This window comes from Giraffa tippelskirchi, chromosome 6, assembly GCF_054371585.1.
Source record: "Giraffa tippelskirchi isolate mGirTip1 chromosome 6, T2T-mGirTip1v1.2.pri, whole genome shotgun sequence".
Lineage (NCBI taxonomy): Eukaryota > Metazoa > Chordata > Mammalia > Artiodactyla > Giraffidae > Giraffa > Giraffa tippelskirchi.
In genome coordinates this window covers 106,410,874-106,424,321 of record NC_137280.1, presented here as the reverse complement: position 1 = coordinate 106,424,321, position 13,448 = coordinate 106,410,874, and the positions used below count along the sequence as shown (strand labels likewise).

At 36.6% G+C, this 13,448-nt stretch overlaps 1 protein-coding gene across 1 annotated transcript in view; it reads left to right on the top strand.

Annotated features, from left to right (window-relative positions):
- PRDM6 (PR/SET domain 6) overlaps positions 1-13,448 on the top strand; it is a 106,147-nt gene that overhangs the window by 11,055 nt on the left and 81,644 nt on the right. The window lies entirely within an intron of this gene.

The window sequence follows — 13,448 nt, the reverse complement described above, 5'->3', positions numbered from 1 at the left end:
ACATGTTGTTTTTGTGTTTGTCCACTGGGCAAGAAGGAACATAAGCATAAACAGGAGGAAGGAGAGTCAGGCTCATTTTCTCTGATACAGACAATTCGGTAAAGGCCAAATGTGAGAGACTTTAACACATTCCACAACTTTCAAAGTGCCCAAAGTAAAGCAAGATTATATTATGAATCAGAAATCACAAATTCTGCTTCTTCTCTGACAAAGTACAATTGTTCAGGCTTCAACAAAGATAGGAAATCATACTGTAGGAAAACTCTGAAGTGGTTTTGTGTAACCCACTTGATAGTACTTCAATGGTACAATCTTACCTGATGCTGTTAAAAATCAACAATGTATTTGAAAAATATTAACCTGAGATTTGTCTCAGAGCTTCATGGTTGATTACAGAGGTCCATTCTGAAAGAGACAAAACTTAATATAGATCCTCCCCCCCACCAATTTTGGATACTCCTACCACGGAGAGTTGTTTGTGAAAATAAGGTGCCATAAGTCTTACCCTTAAGCAATGTGTAAATCTGACCGAGACCAGGGAATACAATGAAATGGGATAAGCCAGAAAGGAAACATTTTTAAATGCCAGGGGCCAAGTTGGCATGGACCTTAGGGCTCCATTAATGGGTCATTTCTGCAACAGCTAGCACCCCACACTTGGCTCAGTATCCTGCAAGATGACCATTTTCATTGCAAGCTGCCCTGTAGTCACTAACTTAACTCATGGGATTCAATAATCTGCTCAGATTTTTGCTGAGCACCTTCTCTGGCCACCATTATGACTTGGTCTCCAGAATGCTTATATGACTATTGGCAATAGGGTACTAAGGCTTGTGTCTGCAAAGCCACCTTTGATGGAGGAGGAGCTAAATTGATGAGCTCATAGACAAACAGACCACGATGACTTCATGGTGGCTGTTGGGCTGTGTACCATACAGTTATCCACTGGTGCACTGTGCCCAGGCTCCCAGGTTCCAATTCACACCTAAACTGTTATTGGAAAACAGTTACATTTTCAGTCTTTCAGATTAGGATTCTTGAATGAGGGGAACATAGAGACATATTTATATTACCAGTAGTGTTCTTGCCTGGAAAATCCCATGGACAGAGGAGCGTGGTAGGCTGCAGTCCATGGGGTCGCTAAGAGTCGGACACGACTGAGCGACTTCACTTTCACTTTTCACTTTCATGCATTGGAGAAGGAAATGGCAACCCACTCCAGTGTTCTTGCCTGGAGAATCCCAGGGACGGGGGAGCCTAGTGGGCTGCCGCCGTTTATGGGGTCGCGCAGAGTCGGACACGACTGAAGTGATTTAGCAGCAGCAGCAGTGCTTTTTTTAAAAAAACAGTTTTATATAGGGAAATGAGGCAGGGGGAAATGGTTGATACATTGAGGCAAGTTAGATGTTAGCATTTTGGGGTAGGAAAAACGGAGAAGTGGGAAATAAAGCTTCTGGTTCTGAAATGTTTCCTAGTTGGTTTTTGTTTCTGACTAATTAGTTGTAACCTCCAGTGTGGTTTAAAGTGTGTAAAACAATTCCAGGCACTTTTCATGTTCCAGTGGTGTTATTGGGAACTCTGTACCATACAGTTGAAGGTCTGCCAATACTTTGCTGAGGAAATCGTAAAGCAATTGTTTAGTGTACAGATTTATTCTATCTGAAAATATTAAAACTGAGTGCTATTATATTGCCCTCTGATGCGTTGAGTTCAGTGCCTATCTATTTTTAGGGTGCCAGGGACAAAGCCACAATCATGTAAAAAATCCCATAGTTTATTGTCATTGTTGGTTTTTGTTTCTCAAAGGCTTTGAATGATTGGGATGTTGACAGGAAACCACTGTATAGATAGAATATGAAGATTTATATCAATATTGAAAACTATGGAGTCTTTCTTCTGTACCTTTATTTGTACTTGATGAAGTTAAAACTCTGTTGCAGTAAGGAGACCAGGGAATTTAATTTGTTGTTGGTGGTGATGCTTTGGTAGATAGAGTGAGTTTTATCTGTTGTTTGAGGTATGTGAGTTGAGTGTATTGGGGATTGGTGCATAGACTTGGTTCTGTGTTTAAAAATAATACTTGTTGGGTTTATGCTTGAATGGTCTACTTCTAAAAAGGACATAATCTGTTTATTTTTATCATCTGTAAGAATAGTTATAATGACATGCCTTTAGGGGACTGAAGAAATATTAAAACTGTGACCATGTAAAATGTATCAGACTTCTGGGAGATCATATAAAATGTGACTGACTGAGGTCAGGTGACTTAGTGACAATGTCCATTTGTAAGATGAAATACTTTAACAGGTTTCAGATTTTTACTAGTATAATTATTTTTAAAATATGAAGTATAAGTTTATTTTTAATTTTTAAGCATTATGATTTATTTTATGAAATGTGACTATTTGGATTAAGTTACATTTATAACAAAATTCTAAATGTTGAATTGTTTCTTAGACTGTAGCTTTCCTTTCAAATCTAAATTTTATTGTGAAAAAAATTTTAATTATTATAGTTTTTATATTAGAAAGAATCAGTAATTGGAATACACTGTAGGTCTATAGGAAACTCTTGGCAATAATTGTTTAATGACTCATGTAGTAATTATCCATTTTGAAAACATACTTTTAAAGATATCGTCTAGAATACAGATCGACATAAAGCAGATCTTGAAAAAATTAAAAGAATTGAATCATGACTATTGCATTGTAAATGTTAACTGGAATCGTTTCTCTTTCTCACATTTTTTTCATCACTTGCTGATGAAGAAATGTCTTTATATTTAGAGTTCAATACTCAGGTCCTGATGGATCTTACTAAGGTTACTTATCTTTATTTCAGTACAATAAATGGATTGCTAATCTTTTCCCATCACTGTTTCCAAGTAGACGATGGATTTTTGTTTCAGTTTACAGTTCATTGTTTTTAGTATGGTTGTACTTTATTATACACATGAAGGCTTATTACAGAAACAGATTCACCTTAGTTACTCCTTTTGTTTAATTTTTAAAAGCTCTATTTTTTGTAGAAAAATGACTTTTTTTTTTAATATTTAAAGTATATCAGCTATGGACAGCTTGATTGGTTTGTAAATGTGATGTCATCTTTTAGTTAAAATTTTCTTTGTATATAATCCTGGTTCATAAAAATATAATTTAAAGAAAGTTAAATATCATACCTCTACCTTCATTATGTTTTGATTCTTTAGGTTACCATGAGAAATTCTAAGAATTTTTCTTTTTTAGCAGTAAGCCAAGGTAAAATTTTTTTGTGTGCTTTAAAGAGGTTAACAAGCTAAAAGTCAAATTTATAATTTTGGGGAGCCAATTTCTTTTAGAATCAGAATTTTAATGCATTTTACAAAAATAGTAAATTTAGATATCTTAAAATAGAAATATAACTGGATAGATTAAATAATCACTTGCCTTGCTTGTATACATTTATTCCAGTAAGACTTGGATGCATGATATATTTCTAGCTATTTGGCCATAATGGGAAAAATCTTTCTAAATGTTTTGCAAAGAAAACATAGTCTTTCTCAGCAACTAGGTCTTATTGATGAGAGTGAGATAATTTTGTCCTAATGTGTTTTCTAATAAAGAAGTGAAAAGGCACATTTGATTCCAACATTTATGAAAACATTATCTCCATTATTAATGTGCCCCTTTTCCCTTGAGATAAATTAATCTAGTCCACACATGGTTTCCCCTTTCTGCTTAACATCAGAATTTAATATGACTGGACCTGAGGAATGTACACAGTGTATACTTTAAATTCTACTGGAAGAAAATACGGAAGTTTAAAATAAAGTTACAGTTTAAGATAGGCTAGATTACTCAGGCCTTTCAACTCAAAATCTGATCTGACAAGAAGTTTTAACAACATTGACAAAATAAATTGCACTTATTTTCGCCCTAGAAAAGTTACTCTGTTAATTGAAATAATGTAACTTGTTAGGATTACAGTCAAGGTATTAGAAATTACACTAACTTGGAGTACTTTGCAATACTTTGGAGTTAATTTTATAGAACTTCTCTTTGCCTAGGTTAATTTGAGTGTCTCATTTTCATTTGTACTATGTAGAGACTTTTCATTATTTTTCTTCAGAAAATCAAGGGGGATAATATACAGTGGTCCTTTTGTGGTTTGATTTTGTGCCATAATATTTTAGATTTAATAAGAGGTTTACTTTGAAGTAAATAGTCTATTTTTCATCATTACTATTTAGCTTAGGTCAAGACATTAATGAAAACCATTATTAAAAATATATTGCACGCTGCTAAATGTTTATGTTTCAAAGCCATCACAGGTAATTGGTACTAGAAGGAAATGGATTGATCTCATATTTTAAATGTATTATGTATGTTTTCATAAGTAACCCAGTTCCATATGTAGTACTATACACATTTGTATATATTTAGATAGTAAAAAAGTCACTTGAAAAGAATAATTTTAAATTGAATAAAAGTAATTTAAAAATTCAATTAAAATTATTTAAAAATTTTCCAGTGATTGTACTGTAACTGTCTATTCCATGTTTTGCTCTATAGACCTGGGTTCATTTTGTCCTGATTTACCAAAGTACCAGGGGACAGGATTATGTAGCTATCACAGCTATATTGAAGTAAAAGTTATGTTTCTTAGCAATTTATCATTTGATATAGCAGACTGTCATTTCAGTTTTGAATGCACTGACTTCATGAAATCCAAATATTCTCCTTCAAAACAAATCATAGTAATGTTACTATTATGTTTTTAATTATGCAGAGGAACAGCTGGTGTATCTCGTTGACTTTGCCTCATTTGATTTGAAGATGTCTTTTATAGTGGTGCCCATTTGATCGAGTGTGAGCATTTTGTAGTTTTACATAAACTGTAAAACCATCTGCCGCCTCTTGGAATGGTTTCCAGCATTGTGTTAAAAATAAAAACTTAGTACTTAAAGCTGGCTTTGAAAAGGTCATTTAAAGTCCCAATACTCTTGGTTTATGTACCAAATGCCACCCTTGGTTTTCTAAGTCCAAAAATGACTCTGTTAAAAAAAAAATTATAACAGCCATTTGGAAATTCTCATGTTAGTGAAGTTTAATCCAAATATACATGTGACTCTACAGTGTTTTACTTTTTTAGTTGCAAATGCTGTATAGAGAATGATGTATTCTCTATCTGAAGGACTATTTTTCTGATCAGTCAGTTCAGTTTGTCTAATTGTTTATAGATTGCTTCTTTTGATAGCATTTTGTCCACATGAAGAAAATAACTCAAAAGTTTTTTTGTGGTCCCTAACTGCGTATTTTCTTACATTGTATGATTTTTTTTCCCCACACTGGGAAAAATAGAGAATGGAGATTAAAATAGAGAATGGAAATTAAAATCAGAATTGTGGAGGTTACTGGACAGATGAAATCTGCTCTCGCCAGTCACTCTATGGCAGCAAGTGATATGATGAAAATGCGATTTAGGTAACACTGCATCAGAGAAACCTACAGGGGAGTCTTTTAATTTTATGTGTCAATTAAGGCAGTTTTACTTATTCAAGGAAATCTGTTGTGTTACCCAGAAACCATTTATAGTTGTTGTATAATGTTGTGAGTTTTAAAAAATTTTGGTTGAATATGAAAATCTTATCTTTTACTCAGCTGACAGATCGTGTCCACAGTATCAAAATCCTCTTTTCTCAGAGGGTAGATGTGATACTTTGGTGTTTGGCCATTCTAAAAAAAATACAGTGCATGAAACTACTATGAGACCGCCTTGCTCCCCCTTCTTTCTTTCTTTTTGGAATCATATATACTCCCAGATTTCATGAGTTCAGACATTCCTTGTGTATTTACACAAGAAATACAGACTCTGGTATAACTACTTAGCATAAAAGCCAGAGCAGCCAGAGCAGCATATACTTTTCCTTGTAAGCGTTTGCCACCTCACTCAGATAAGTTACAGAATTCCATTATCCAAATTGTTACACATGTGTGACAGAGGTTGACCTTTCGTCATGTCAATCCTTTTTGTGTAGGCCCCAGGCTCCAGCCTAATGGCTCAAACCCTGATTTACTCACTGTAATAAGGGCAGGAGGTCGAGCAATTGTCAGGCTGCCTGTTCGTACTCTTCTTGGAGCCTGGTTGAAGGCTGTTAACACAAAGCTTTTCAAAGTGAATTTACAACCAGCACCACTGACAGAGGCCAATCAGTGCACCATAAATGTCAGGTTAGTGAGATTGAGCAGTAAGTAAAGTACTGACAGCACACTATTGGCTGGAATCAATTGACCAAGGTTTAACTGAGAAGAGCAATCTCCTTGTGGTGGTCTTAGGGAAAGAGCTAAGTGTGCAGCCGGGGTTTCCAGGTAGCATCCGTAGATTTACCTGTAAGGGTTGGGATGTCATCCACTTGCCGCAGAGCATCCAGCATCCTGGTGTTGATATGCTTCACCATCTGGGAGTTCAGAGTGGTGGAGCCTGCTGACTCTGAGTTGGGTGGTTAAAAAAAAAAAAAGGCCCCAGCATTAGAAAGGAGAGAGAGAAAAAAACTATTAAAATATGGGTCTGTCAGAATTGGGAGACACATCCAGTGCGTTACAATTCAGTGAAAGGTAATTTGTTCAAATTGCAAACTGTACCAGGGAATTTCCAACAAGGCACAGACATAAATAAGCCCACTCTTCCTGGGGCTCAGCAGGATGAGACTTTCATGGAAGTCACTAATGAGTGATTATGGGTTGAGGGTCTGAATATCCATGAGATGTGGTTTCTCTACCAGACGAATGTTTTTATCATTTTGTGTAATGACAGCCTGGACAACAATTCATTGAGCTCAGAAGGCATCAGCATTAAAATGGAGGAATCCATTAAAATGCTGTATGCAAGGATTTATAAATTAAGCAATTTTCTTGATTATTGCAATCATTTACAAAATTGATTGTTCCAGTGTGGTATAGACAGATTTCAGCACTGATCATTGACAGTAAGCACATTCTCTGATATCTGTAGCTACTGGTCACTAAACCAGGTCACTATTCCTTACCCCTCTGCTGTTCTTGGTCTCAAGGTCAGGCAGACTGATTTCAAAGAAGCTTATAATTATGAAGTTTCACTTGTCTTCAGAGGAGACTCACCTAGGCTGTGAGGGTAGGTAGGTCCAGGTTGCTCTAAAGATTGTTGCATTGTTTTTATATTTTAATTCTAAGTTGGGGGGAAGATATGGATAATCCTGATATGCTTCAGATCAGCAGCACAGATTTTGAGATGTTGCCAACTTAAATGGAAATAATTTTTGCAAATTGCAGCTGTAAATGTTTGTTTGATTGAAGATCTAAAAGTCAATAATGTGTTTTATTTGTTGGTCCTTAGAGTTCTAATTATCCAATAGATATATCGTAGAGTCACTGGATTTTAGGTCAGTTAATTCTGGAAGGCATAATAAAGACATTGTTACAAGTGCGAAACACTCAAAATGCTGCAGATTTTCCTATATATGAACACACACAAGTTCACTTGGTGCTTAATCACTAACCACAAACCACAGAGTTGTCTTTATTCCTGAAATATCAGAGATGGGCATGCCAAATGTGTTTGCAGACCTCTGTCCAATGAAAGCTAGCCGTGCAGTTTATGCTTAGTACAAAATTACTTTAGCCATTTGTTTTCAATCATTTTGTTTTTAATCATAATTTTCCCCTTTTGGAACTCTAACACAAACTGGGGTTTGTAAAAGAAAAACACTTTACAAAATTGTTTAACACTGTGGGGAAGGAAAAAAATTGTTCAGTTTGTCCTGATTTGAATATATAATAATTTGATCTCAAGGTAGTTCCTTGTTTTAAAGTGAAGATGTTACATTGTGGGAAGGCCTGTGGCTTGGGGACACTTTGCACTTACTTGGCTACTGTTACTTAATACTGTAAGTAAGAAGTTCATTTTCACTTTTAATTAGTTGTAAAATTCACCGCTTAAAAATTCAGTACAAAAGGCAGTGTTTTCAGTACTGTGTCTTGATATGATCTCTTCATTTTTATTTAAATATTTCTCTACACAGTATTCTGGTTTCTGTTAAGAATTAGAGGCCGTGTCACTAGATCTGTCTTGGGAGATCTTTGAATGAGGCACTCAGTTTTATAGATGTTTTTGCCTGTCCCTTTGTACATTTATTTAATAAACCAATACCTCTCGTATGTGTTTGTGAAATAATGATATGGGATTAAGCCCATTTTATTAAAATGAGCAGTATTTTTCCTTCTCTGTGATCGTTTTAAATTAAAACTGCCTCAGATAATGAAGTGTCGTCTATAGAAACATTCAGTGTAATCTAATTCACTAGAAAGTTCTTAAGTGCTTTTTAATTGGAATCAAATTAAATGTAATCAAGTCATGTTTTCAGTATCTTGTAAAGCACTGGGGCCTTAAGTGTTGTTAGCACACTTGGGAATATTAATGTTTAGTGCAAAAGCAGCAGTACTAAATTCTGAGATATCCTTGCAAACTCCAAAATGGTAGATAACCCATAAATAAATTGTATGTTAGAGTGTAATGTTTTTAGAACCTGTTGTGTTTGTCCCAAACTAATATTCAAATTCATTTTTGATGTGCTAAATGCACAAATAGTTCCTGGGGCAGAAAATCCTGAAAAGTATTGGCCTATTGAGGAAAACACTTACTTTCAATTTATTAAGATTAATTGCAATTTAAAATTTGACCTGGGTAATCTACAAAGAAAATTTAATTATAAACTTTAAAATAGTAGAAATGAGCTTTTCAATTAAAAATAATTCTTATCATAAGAAATTTAAACTATATAAAAGTATAAATCAAAGGAAGCCATTAATGATGATTTTTATAATAGCCTTTTGAGAGATAACTATGTAATGTGATATAATATACATTTGTTTGTATATGCATTGTGTATACGTTGAATCACAGTTTGAGTAAAGATACTTGTGCTGTTTCCTTGATACCACAAAACACATTTTTAAAGCAGCAACTAATGGCACTATTTTCATGGAAGTTCTTGCAAATGTTTAAATTTGTCTCACCCATGAATAGATTTTGTGTCTAGTTCCATCCTCTGATCTCTGTATCTTTCTTGGTGGGAAATTTCGATCTGTAGACCCCACTGATACTATAGACGCATTTTTACTGGTATACTCATATGTTTGATAGCCCATCTTAATAAGGCCAGAGCTTTTCTGGGATCTAAAGGAAGATTTTAATGATCCTCAGGGAATAAGGGGAAAAAAATTGTGTTTCTTTTAATAGATCAAGGTGTTAACAAAAAAGAATCAGATCTTTTTGAAATGCTTTTCTAAGTACGAATATTCTATTTATGTAGCTGTATATGAGGCTTCAGGGAACATACTTAATTTCTTCGCATCTCTTATTTCTCCATATGGAAAAAAGAGCCATATTTGACTACTATGCAAATTAGAGGGACAATATTTGTGATGTTTGTGTAATAAAAGAGATCTTTCCCTTTTCAGTTAGGGTTTTAACAATACTTTTTAAGACTAGTGGACTCTGCATAGAGTTATAAAGAATCTCGTTATTTGTTAAACCAAAAGATTGTGCGTGGAGACCATGATACATAGCTTGGATTTAATTACTATAAAATCAGGCTTAAAAAATATTTAAATGTAAATTTATTTAGCACTGCTCTCAGGTAACAAAGGATTATGCATTAAAGGGATACCATACAGCATGGAGGGCTTCCCTGGTGAAGCAGTGATAAAGAATCCGCTTGCCAGTGCAGGAGACACAAGAGCCGTGGTTTTGATCCCTGGGTGGAGAAGATACCTGGAGAAGGAAATGGCAACTCACTCCAGTGGCAACCCACTCCCACTTCTTGCCTGGAGAATTTCATGGACAGAGGAGCCTGGCGGACTGCAGTCCGTGGGGTTGCACAGAGTTGGACGCAACTGAGCGTGTGTGATACACTTCTCACAACTGAGAATCGACTCCTGATGTGGAAGGGGACAGGCTTAGTAAAACCACAAAGGGCCCTAAACCTGAAGGTCTTTTGACCGTGGACCTCGGATCAGGAGCAAGTCATTAGGTAGGTGTGCCCACACATACTGAATTCTGAATAGAAAAACATCTCCATGCCCAGCGTATTGTGATTTGTCAATAAATATTAAATAGCAACAAGTCAGCATAATGGCACCTTTGCCACTGTCCATAAAAGTGTGTGTGTAGCTGCGTGTGTACCAGTGAATACTGACATAATAGTGCATTATACAACTCCTGAATATGTGTCAGTGTTAACCATAAAATGTGTGTAAAGAAAGAATTCCAAGTGACAGAACAAGTTTTAATGAAAAAAGTAAATGTAAGTACTGAAACATGTCCTAGAGAACAAAAATTAATCTGAAATTAGTATTTTTTCTAATATATATTTACTGAATAATAACCATGTCTCTTATGGTATCTAGAGTTTTTCCTTTGGTAATCCAATGGAGGTGATAGTCAAACTATTTGACAAGCACCAGCTTAGACCTTGCCCATAAACCTGGATGCCTGTGCATCCATGGGCTGTGCTCCATGGGCTGATATCAGCTTCAGAGCTAGATTAGCTAGCAGAGCTTTAGCAAAGCCACTAAACAGATAATCCATCATGGGTGTAAAGTTTCAGTTTTGCAAGATGAAAAAGTTCTGGAAATTGATTGTACGACATTGTGGATATTCTTCACACCACTGAACTATGGTAACTTTTATATTATGTGCATTTTACCATAATAAGAAAGGAAAAATAACTCTATTTTCAGTGATTTTTCTTCTAACTCACTGATTATTAAACTCTAACATCCATAAGAATCTCCAGGTACAGGGGGCTCAGCAAAATTCTGTCTGGGGACCTACTCCCCAAAGATTCTGATTCAGTCCTGCAGAAGGACTTAGGAACCTATTTTCTGAACAAGTGTCTCATGTGGGGCTGGGACTACACTTGAAGAAATGAAATGCCAGGCTCTACCTTTCTCTGCCTTACTTCTTGGTTGTCCACTTCCCTTCCTGCTTCCTTCTTTGTCTTGGCTGCTCTTGAGCAAATCCAGCATCTCTTCTGCTTGCCTTCCATACCTGGTCTCATCTGTTCCTTTGTAAATTCTAGTCTTACCCTTGCTCTCATTTCTGCTACACCTTGGCTAATCTATGGGTATTTCCAGTCTTCTCCCTTACCACCCACCCCCCAAATAGATAGATAAGTAGATAGATTTAAAAAAAGATATAAATATTACAGAACTACTAACAGACAGCCCTGGTAGCTCAGCTGGTAAAGAATCTTCCTGCAGTGCAGGAGACCCTGGTTTGATCCCTGGGTTGGGAAGATCCCCTGGAGAAGGGAACACTTACCCACTCCAGTATTCTGGCCTGGAGAATTATGGACTGTATAGTTGATGGGGTCGCAAAGAGTCAGACATGACTGAGCGACTTTCACTTCACTTCAACAGACAGCAAAATGGACTTCCCTGATTTTCATCTTTTCTGTCTTTCTGAAGTCCACCTGACCAGGTATAAGGAAGCAGCCAAAAAAGAGAAAGCTCTCCACAGCATGTCGACTGCAGTGTGTAATTAGCCCCTTAGCAATCAGGGTGTGCTTCAGGAGGAGGTGGCCTGCTGAAAGGTGTTCAGTAGGTTCACAGGTCCTGAGTTCCAGCTCTCACCCGGTCTGAACTATGTGACTGCAAGCAGATACCTTCCCTCCCTTGGCTCTTATCAGCGCTACATCCGATGGCACTGTCCTTTGTTTCTCCTGCCAGCCCCTTCTGTGCAGCCCGAGATCATAGAGAGAGGCCATATGCTTGCATGATATTTGCAGTTTGCAGCCAACTTTATCTGCAAATGTGCTGGTTGTTTTCGATCTTCCTCTTCAGGCTCACATTTCTGCTGATTGAGGGAGCATGCAGCCTGTATTCTGATCAGAGCTTACCTGCTCTTGTTGTTTCAATTGGTGCCACTTCCCACACTCATCTCTCCTGGATCCTCTCTCCTCACTTGTCTGTGGGAAGTTTCCATTTAGATATCCAGACATTGTTTCAAATTGAGTTCACGAATCATCCTCACCTCACATCTCCTCAAATAAGTATGTCCTTATTCCTAACTTACAGTGCTCTGGTTGTCCTTTTTGACCTATGAGCCCAACATTTTGGAGTTACTATAATGGCTTTTTTTTTTTTTAAGATTTTTTTTTTGATGTGGAATATTTTTAAAATCTTTATTGAATTTGTTACAATATTGCTTCTGTTTTTATGTGTTGGTTTCTTGGCTGTGAGGTATGTGGGATCTTGTCTCCCCCACCAGGGATCGAACCTGCGCTCCCTGCCTTCGAAGGGCAAGTCTTGACCACTGAACTGCCAGGGAAGTCCCTGTAATAGCTTTTTAAAATATTTTTATTCCTGGCAACTAACAGGGTATCTGGCACATAAAAGGCACTTAATAAACACTGTTGATCTTTTTTTGTTTTTAGAGTTGGAGTTTTTATATGAACAAACTGGAGGATCACTGAAGTAAAAGTTAATGGTGCATACAAATTATTTTGTAAAAAAAAAAATAATCAGTCTAAATATGAATCCTAAATTGTATCTTAGCTTCTGGCCAGAAATATCCATTACTAAAAGCCAAATATACTCTGTTGCTAATAACAAGTAAAAGAAGATTTCTTTTTATTCTTGAACTTTGTGACTCATTTGACAATACTAAAAATGTCTAAACAAATCTTATCTGTGATACTTTTATAAACAAGGTATTAAAAATTGCAGTGGGACATCTTAGACACAAGCTGCAGTTGGTGCTAAGATCCACTTTTAGAGTCTACTTCTGTAAAAAGTAAGGTGGTAATGATCTGACACTGGAAACACTGTTGATCTGACCACAGTAATAAGAGCTAATACATTTAAGCTGAGACTTTGTGTGAGGCATTCTGCTAGGAGCTTTATAGGAACTATCTTAATTAACCCTCAGAATCACCCAATAAGGTAAAGACTACTACAGTATTTTTCAGATGAAGCAGCTTTTCAGATGAAGGAGAAGTAACTCACTCAAGGTTTAGGTAGTCAAGGTAGGTAGGATTTCCAGAGGGTGTGGGCTGCAGAGGTTTTGCTCTGAACCAGTCTGTAGCTGTGTTGCCTGCCCCCTCCACTCTCAGACCCGAACTCGCATCATATCACACAGGGCTCCAGTCTCTACCCCAGACCTTGCCTCTGGACCTGGCTGGGAGCACTCCCTCCTTGGTGGTCACTTCTTCGGTTTGTCAGACGCAGCCCAGCTATCTTCCCAGAGACCCCATAGCTCAGACCCTTGGCATACTTAACCCACCTTGTGTTCCAGGACCATTGACTCCACATTTATCATCCCCAGAAAATTTAACATTCCCAGCATTCAGAGAAGTGCATTTATGGAGAAACTGCTGTGCATGAGTTGTGCATGGCATAGATATCATGAGTAATTCCAATTGAGAACAGTGT